This window comes from Oxyura jamaicensis, chromosome 2, assembly GCF_011077185.1.
Source record: "Oxyura jamaicensis isolate SHBP4307 breed ruddy duck chromosome 2, BPBGC_Ojam_1.0, whole genome shotgun sequence".
NCBI lineage: Eukaryota > Metazoa > Chordata > Aves > Anseriformes > Anatidae > Oxyura > Oxyura jamaicensis.
In genome coordinates this window covers 5630444-5639059 of record NC_048894.1, presented here as the reverse complement: position 1 = coordinate 5639059, position 8616 = coordinate 5630444, and the positions used below count along the sequence as shown (strand labels likewise).

General features: G+C 36.8%; 1 long non-coding RNA gene across 1 annotated transcript in view; it reads left to right on the top strand.

Moving 5' to 3' along the window:
- The first annotated feature begins 2210 nt into the window (after positions 1-2210).
- The window catches only part of LOC118162953, a 10300-nt gene continuing 3894 nt past the window's right edge, over positions 2211-8616 (top strand). The window contains exons 1-2 of the long non-coding RNA XR_004748731.1: positions 2211-2335; positions 4298-4377. This is a non-coding gene — a long non-coding RNA (uncharacterized LOC118162953). The remainder of the gene's footprint in view (positions 2336-4297; positions 4378-8616) is intronic.

Below are 8616 nucleotides of genomic sequence, written 5' to 3'. Positions count from 1 at the left end.
TAAAATGTATAAAACTGAAAAATATTTCTAATCTTTGTGTAATAAAGTAAATCACCAGAAGACAGTAGCATAACACAAATGTAAATATCAGGTCACAAAACAAAGAAAATTGCTCGGGTATGGTTTTCTCTGAGCAGTAAACTTAGGTTTTAAAGCCCATAAAATATAGTTTTGGAAAAACTCCCATTTACATTTGGGAATGATTGTTTCTCAGGTCCACTAAATGGCAGAAAATAGAACTGAATTAGATATGAATTCCATCTATGCTTTTACTGGCAGCTAATGATATGGAACATATTACAAGCTTTAATGTCTAATAAGCACAAGTCACTTCATATAAATGCTATTAGCATTTTCCAAGATTACACTGATTTTTTGGCCATCTTCTTATTTTTTGTACTTGATTTCCTCCATGTTCCTTCTAGTTGTTTATTCCTAATGGAAATAATTTTAGCCCTGCCATTTCAGATATTTAGTGATTCACATGAAAAAATTAGTAAAGAATCTTGTTTGATGAATATTCATAATTCCTTACCTATTGAGATAGCTGTTCTAGTGCGGTAATCTGTCTTTGGCGTAATTATAAAGGTATATGGGAAATGTCTTGGAATAAGAACGAGTTACTCTGTATCTATCTTCTATGGTAGAGCTCAGTAGAGAGAAAACACTTATTAAACTGCTTATTTATATATGTTATTTTTAGCTACTTCTTATTTTATCAGATAATAATGAATTATTTTTTTTGAAGATCTTGATCATGTGAGTATCAGTGAACTGTTATTATTTAATCATTGATGTAAAGATCCAGTATTTCCCTGCCTACACATCAGCATACTACTGTTGCATAAAACTACTACTAATGAAATTGCTGTCATGATAGGTTGGCATCCCTGAAGTTTGTACAGAAAAAATCATAGAAAAAGAGGGAGGCCTGATGAAAAGCAGAGAGCTGTATCCGCTACATACAGTCCTTGTAGGACAGAAGAAATATTCTCTCTATACCTACATATGAATAAGGAGTAAATGTTTGCTTTTTGTGGGTAATTGTATTCCAAAGTGATGATGTTGATCCACCCGTTACAATGTGGCACCTAATGATGGATTTGGCCCTCTCTCTTCCTAAAAAGTGGAGTTATCCCGCATGCTTCATGGCAGTGTAATTGTTAGTGCTTTTATTATGTTTCTGATAATGTCTAAAACAACCGAACTTCTAATATTGTGCAATACCTGTTCATATCTAGAACTCTTTATTTGTACACCCCCTTTTTACATATTTTTGTCTAGTGTCAGATCTCATATTCAGGAAATAGAAGCAATGAACAAGCAATAAACATTTACCAGAATGTTTTAGAAAGTCACCAGGTGTGTAACATTCTGTAATCTTGAAGTCTGTGTATTTGTTTGGGTTTCCACTCAAAGGTTTTTTTTGTTTGTTTGTTTGTTTTTTAATTAATAAGTAAAAATATGCAAACTCTATTTTCTTAATTTCATTTAGAAAATTGTAATTCTCAGTGGAAGTCAGTATCTTCAGGATTTTCTTTAGTGTCACAAGTAGAAATGAATAGATTTGAAATATTTTAAAAGAGCTTTCTCTTCCAAGAAGCTGAAAATCTTAGCAATATCTGAATTCTCTTTGGCCCTGTGACTCTGCCATTTTTAATTATTATTATTATTATTTTTTATGAGCCTTAGCCTCCTGCCAAGAGATAAGCAGCATTGCTGTATCTCATTAGTTACAGCCTCCAAAACACGACAAAGTACTGCATAATTTAAGTCAGTGTTTAAGTTTTGCAAGATTTGGAAGCATCTGAGTTATTGTAATGTTGAGATAAAATGTACTTAGTTGTTTTTAATTTTTAGATAACTTTTCAGCCCTGGAAAATAGCTGATTTGCTGAGAAGTGATAACCTTGATAAAACTGCATTTTTCTTTGAAATGGTGAAGAAACAAACAATCCAACCGATTATTTTTGGAACTGGAATGTAACTACAGCTAAGGACTGGTGAGGCATGCTAAGTAATACCTTTTTCAGACTTTCAGAGTAGTGCCTCTCTGCAGATTATTTGACAACTTTAAGGCTTGCTTTTTAAAATGAATCGAGCTATTTCTTCATGTGCACAAAAATAAATCTAGTGATTTCAGATTTGCTTATATAAGTTAGAGCTGGTAAAAATACAAACTTCTTAATAGGACAGCATTTTTGGAAGGAGGAGAAAGTGTTGGAACATGGAGATGGAGAAAGCCATACGTATAGTGAAATATGGTGCTCCAAATAGAAGAGAAGCCTGTTAATTTGAATATATCAATTTCAGATGCTTACTTAAGAGCTTTATTTGTACTATTTATTTAGTACTCCTCTGTCTGAAAACAAAGTCAGATCTGGCTTAAATTATTTCACTGAGCCAGGTTTCTACCTGAGATGTTCACCTATAATGTAGTCTGTAAGAGAATTCAAATAAGTCCTGTAGCATACTTTAAAAAGCCTCTTTCTATTTTGGGGATCTCAGAATATTTTCTAAACCGTTGATCATTGTATTCTACAAATTTGGGTTTGTTACCTGTTTTCAGCTCGTATATATAAACCAAGGTAGTTCTTAGTCTCTCTGACTTTAGGTCTTTCTGGTGATTGGCTTTAAAATAAAAGATTATAGTAGTAGGGGTCCACATCTAACATGTTTCTGTAAATGATATGTCAAAATACAATGAAACAAAATTAATCTGGACTATATAATCAGTCTGATAATGAAAAGGTCGTTTGGTTTGGTTTTGGTTTGTTTGTTTTTTGATGTGTAATGCAGGATCCACAAGCCCAAATTGTTTATAACTGGAACATGTTTAGCTCAAGTATTTATTGATATCTTTACAACGTGATTGCTGAGAGTAGGTCTCTGAAGGCATAAGTGTCTGAGATGTTTTAAACATGTGAAGACATGATAGAGAATATATTGCACAGGTCTTTTAACCTGCACAGGACTGTCTTTGCAGCACTGAATGAAAAAAAAAAAATAGTTTATTATGGAAATGTCCAATTTTTCTTTTATTTCTGCACATTTATGTCTAAGTACATGATAGCCCTTCAAGAACTGTTTGTGCTGAAGTGGGACGGTCCTGCTCTTCCTCCTGCCTTGCATCTTGCCATGTGGTCTACCTGCTTAAAGAAGCATAGGCTCTGAAAACCATCCAGTTCCATACCTGCCTGATTCAGCTTTCTACACTGATAGAGCAAAAATGCAAATAAATTTTCCCTAGGTTAGTGAATCAAATCATTTTACCGTGTGAGATGAAAGGTCCCAGAGATGACTCAAGGCAGCTCATGACCTTGTTGCCAGGAGTGGAGTGATAACAAGGCACATTTTTTTTTTTTGTAGCAACAAGCTGTTAGAGCAGCCCAACCATGTATGTAACATTACCCTTGGCACAGCTGATGGAACTAGCCCAACTCATCAGTTTTGTGTGATGTTAAGTTCCTGTAATTGGAGAGCACATGAGCCAATGCCCTAATGCTGTACGCTGCTCTAATTATAAATTATCCTTGCCAGTTGCTCCAAGTGATTCCTTCCAGGCTGCAGCTGTTAAAGGAAATGCTGCTCTTTTTGAATACTGCTCCTCATTATTTTATTTGTCGGCGTCACCATAGCATAGGTGTATCTCTGTGTATTGTGCTAAGCAACTTAGTTAGCATTTGTCACGACCAATCTGTTCTCTTGTTCACTATCTCACAAAGGGAGTGTGGAGCATTTAGAAAAGCTCTTGATTTTGCTAGCGTTTTGGGGTGAGATTAAGAGCATCAACTCTGACATTTCAGATAGAATGTTGGAGAAGTGTAAGCATCTGTCTTCCAAAGAGGGATTTGAATTGGCAGGTTTCCAGCAACACATACCATTGATGGAGTTGAAAGTCATTCAGCACCTAAGCTAAAGTATTCGATTAACTGCAGAAGCACTCTGTCTAAGCCTATGAGCAGAAGCTAGGTACTTAAGCACTCATGATTCAATGCAAGAGTTGTCGTACAGTGAGAAAAGCAAACAGCCAAACTTGTTCTCCGCCAAGGCTAACTTCCTCCTTCCTTAACAGTTTACATGGATTGGGACCTGATTTGTGTCTTCTTTAAATGGTTGACTTTGCATGAATGTATGCATCAGGACTGGCAAGAATGTGGTCCGTAAAACTGTAGGAACTCTGTAGCTATAAATGAGTGGATGTCATATGTATGAGAACACCTGTATGTCCATCAATACATCATAAAGCAAGTTAAATATCTACCTAAAGAAATTCATACGCTTCCTATCGTTTATAGATTTGCATATGGAAGCATGCTGACTGTGAACATTTCAAAATTTTCCTAGAAGACTATCCTTTCTCTTCGTGCTTTTAGAGGTAAATATGGTAACTTCGTGTTGAGAAGATTGATTGTCCTCTATTCTTTTCAAACAGGCACATGGGATGAGCTAATCCAACCCTGAGATACTTTCACAAAGTTAGAAAGAACAGTGACTGGAGCCAAGGAGCTATCAGCAATATGATTCAGATTGGTCTAAATCCTCTTGGACGTTGGCTCTTCAATTGCCACATACTCACAGCTTTTCTGACAGACTGTTTATAACTTATGGAAATGTTTTTTCTGCTCTGATGGACTTAGACATCCCTGCTATTGTTTAGATTAAGACTACACTCCTGAGCTGCACATACTGAAGATGCAGAGCCTGGAGTTGGTCAGTATGCCAACTCACCCGATCACTTCATCACTTGATCATGTCACTATTATAGAAAGCCTGGATTTTTTTTATCAGTGGCAAACATGGAGAAGGGATGTATCAGAATGCCTCTGAAATGATCTTTACTACCCAAGTTAATAAAAATGGTTACCTCCTTGCTCTGTTGGAAGTTTCATCCCAGGGACCTAAAACTCAAAGTCTGTGGTGCTTGGGGATATCCCAAAGTTCTCCATGATAAAGATCCATTGACCAGAGATAATAACAGAAAATATTACCACTATAATATCAATAAATAAAGTACTGCAAAGTTCTCCTTTACCAGCAACCAACATTAAGCATCAATTAAATTTACTTAAATGTATTATTTAATTTATTTAAATTTATTTAATTAAAATATTTTAAATGTTACAGTGAATGTGCAGGCATTACCTCATGTTATTTTATGATTTCCATTGCTGAGATGTAAAGTTTTCTTATTTCTTTATTTTATTTTTCCTTCTAGATAAGGATTTGTTTTAAATCATATGTATTATAGGTAAAAAACAAACAAATAAAAACAACAACAAAATCTTCGAAGGTTTGCTCCCTGGTACAGAGATAAATAGTGTGGTGTGACAAATTAGCTGTGCATACTTTTTTACAGCTCAATAATGCACAGTACTCTTACTGAAATAAAGGCTTCACCATGTAGTAATAAAAGCAGAGAATGTAAGATAATGTGTACCTTTATCCTCATTTATCAATGATTAAGGCCATTGTAGCATATTTTTTAAGAACAGGACATTAAATCAAGCTTTTTTCAAACATCAAGAGAGCGTACACAAAGACTTTTTTACATATGTAACAAAAGACTCATGTTGTCCTAACTTGTTGCCAAAAGATGATATGACAGGACTATTTATGAGCTTATCAATATGCTGATCAACTCAAATTCAGGTATGGAAGAAAAGGAACATAGAGAAATAATAACGAAAAATTAAACACACTGTGTGCATCGCCTTTTTAAATCTTGCATTTGGAAGGAATCTTCTCAACTCCTATTTTAATACATTCAAAATCACCTCTGTTGAGAAGAGCAGCATGTGCTTTATATTAGCACATACTTCAGTTAACAGTGTGCTTAATACTATCCTGAGTAGAGATGTTGTGTTGAGCTGCTGCTATAAAGAAGAAAGAATTTGCACTGCAAACATAAATGTCTTTCATTTCTGGAGACATGGTGAAGAAAATGTCTCCAGAACAGAGAAGGTCATTTCCTCTCCCCTCCCAGCTGCCTGATACTCCACTTACCTGGTGCTGACTAAATTTAGGCACTATAGTTCAGTCAGCCAGAAGAAAACTACACCAGAAAAAAAAAAAAAAAAAAAAAATGTGGATTTCTTGTATGAGGTAAAACACTCAAAGTGCACATAATAACTACTGAAAACCTAGAGTTACTGCATAAGAATGCTGCTGGAGATGCCTTTAAACAGGTTCTTCTCTCCACCAAAGATTCAGCACCAAAAAGCACAGCTTTCACACGAAGCTTCAGGGTAGAGCTTTAACTCCTTGAAACCTTTGTCACACCCTCGAAACTCCTTAAATTTTTCTTCTAATTCTCATCACTCCATAAATAAGGATATATATAGGTTTGAAATGTGTCATTCCAAAGGTCCATCTAGCCAATATCCTAGTGATAATGGCTGACAGCAGATGCTTAGGAAAAGGCCAGAATAAACATAAAACTGCACAGTAAATATGAGCAATGAACCTTTCTGATGTCTGGAGGTCAGTTCATGGTTTATGGCCTCCCCAGAAGATAAATATATCTTCATCTTTGTGCTCAGTATTCCAGTAGACCCCATCAACTCCATTCAGATGTTGTTATCTGCTCTTCCAGTTCTGGAATCTTTTCTCACCATCCACCCTATCTCTCACAACCTCCCTTATCCTTACCGTCATTCATAAAATAATGCACTCACCCACAAAATGTTGTGGTCATCAAAATATTTAGTTTTGATGCTCTGAGAACAAGGACAAAAAGGCTATATACTGATTAAATAATTAGTGCTAAAGCATCAGCCAAGGCATTGTCCTCCTTTTGTCTCTACAGTTGAACATTAGCATGTCTTAGCACCGTGGAATTTTAGTCAATGTTACCACAATGTTAGCACAATCTAGCATAGCACCAGTTTGCACCAACCCATGCACCTCATAGCAACTCTGACGCATGGTTTGGAAGGTTGATATGGATGACAGACCATGCTCCATTGGCAGCATGGATGAGATCTTTTTTTTCTATAATACGGAAGATTTTTGCCTTAGGGACACAAGCAGGGCCACTTGAGTTGGCTTTGTGGTATGAAAGATAGTCCATTTTGTTTACTGGTGGGGACATGGAGCACAGGCATTCATTTTTATTTTTTTATTTTTTGTCTACACTTGTGAGAAACCCTGAGGTGACCCAAGAATCCCACACTCTGTTACCAGGACTGAGCATGTTCTGAAGCAGAATTCATAGCCCTTGCCTCTGAGATCTAGCAGTAGGCAAAAATGTGGCATTTTGGACGGCAGCTCTAAACTTGGGTATCTCAAGCCAAGTTTTGTAATTAATTGGAGCTCTATGGTACTGCCGTGGTATCAAAAACTAATCAGCCTCCTCATTGCCATTAACTCCAATCACCATGTTTGTTTGTTTTCATGTTGTTCCCTTTCAATTAAAGTCTAAAGTTATAAATTTAAGGATTTTCACCCTTGGAAAATGCTTGTACAGCTTCCCAGTTCCAGTGTTCAATCTCCCATCTCCCCATTCACATATGACCTGTAGGTTCACCTCTTTCACCAAGCATATGTGTAAAGCACAGAGCAAAACACAGACAGTCCCTCCGGAGCTCTACACTAAAACAATGTCTGAAGTGGAGGAATTCAGAAAACAGCTGTAATTCATCATTCTCGGAGTAATTTATTTCTCCTTTGGGCATTACGACACAGCCCAACATCAAAGCCACTCAGCTGCAAAACGAGTACGATGCCATAGGCATTGCTGTAGAGCACAGATTATGGACAAACAATTACTCAAGCTAAATGGCATGATGTCCAAAAGGAGAATAAACAGACAACAATGTTCTTCAACAAAATCGTACGTAGGGAACACACAAAATCTTTGGAATAACAAATTAGCAATAGAAAATAAGAGAGTTGGCTAGGTCTAGGGAGGAAGATAAATGTAGTGAAAGTGAGCGAAGAGACTGCTTGGCTAGGAGGCCACTTTCTGACTCTGGCCAAAACTAAGTGGAAGCTAAAAATGATCTATGATGTTAAGGGAAAAAGTGTTCAGTGACTTATTTATAAAAGATCTCTGTGCTGAAATATCACAATGAACTTTTAATGGCTTCCAGTTAAATAGAAAAGGCTTGTTAAAGAGGACTGGTGGTATGACATGGAAAAAGTCCTGGTCTACAAAACCCATCCCATGGATGGTGGATCCCATCAACATACCTGGATGGATGAGCTTTGCTATCCTTCCTAGTTCATGTCCTTAACTCTTTCAGCTGACTGTGTCTAGCCCCAAACCTGCTGATGTCAGTGCTTACTGAACCTGCTTTCAAAATAGACTCCTCAGGAGAAAGCTGGGTAAAATTGTCCCAAAGCTGGGTAAAATTGGCCCAGAGAGAAAATGAGAGGTTGTGCATGGGATTACGCCAGCTGTTTCTCAAGCTGACAACTGGTCTCTGGCTGTAGCTCAAGTTCAAGGTGAGCTTTTGAGGTTTACTGCCCGTCCCTCGATGGACTGTGCGTCCCAAAGAGATTTTGCCTTATCATGGAAACAAGTCTCTGGGTTTCAACCAATTATGGGGATACTTTGTTTTCTTCCCGACTAGGTGGGAGCATATTTTTGTTTAACTGAAGAACCTGTGCATCT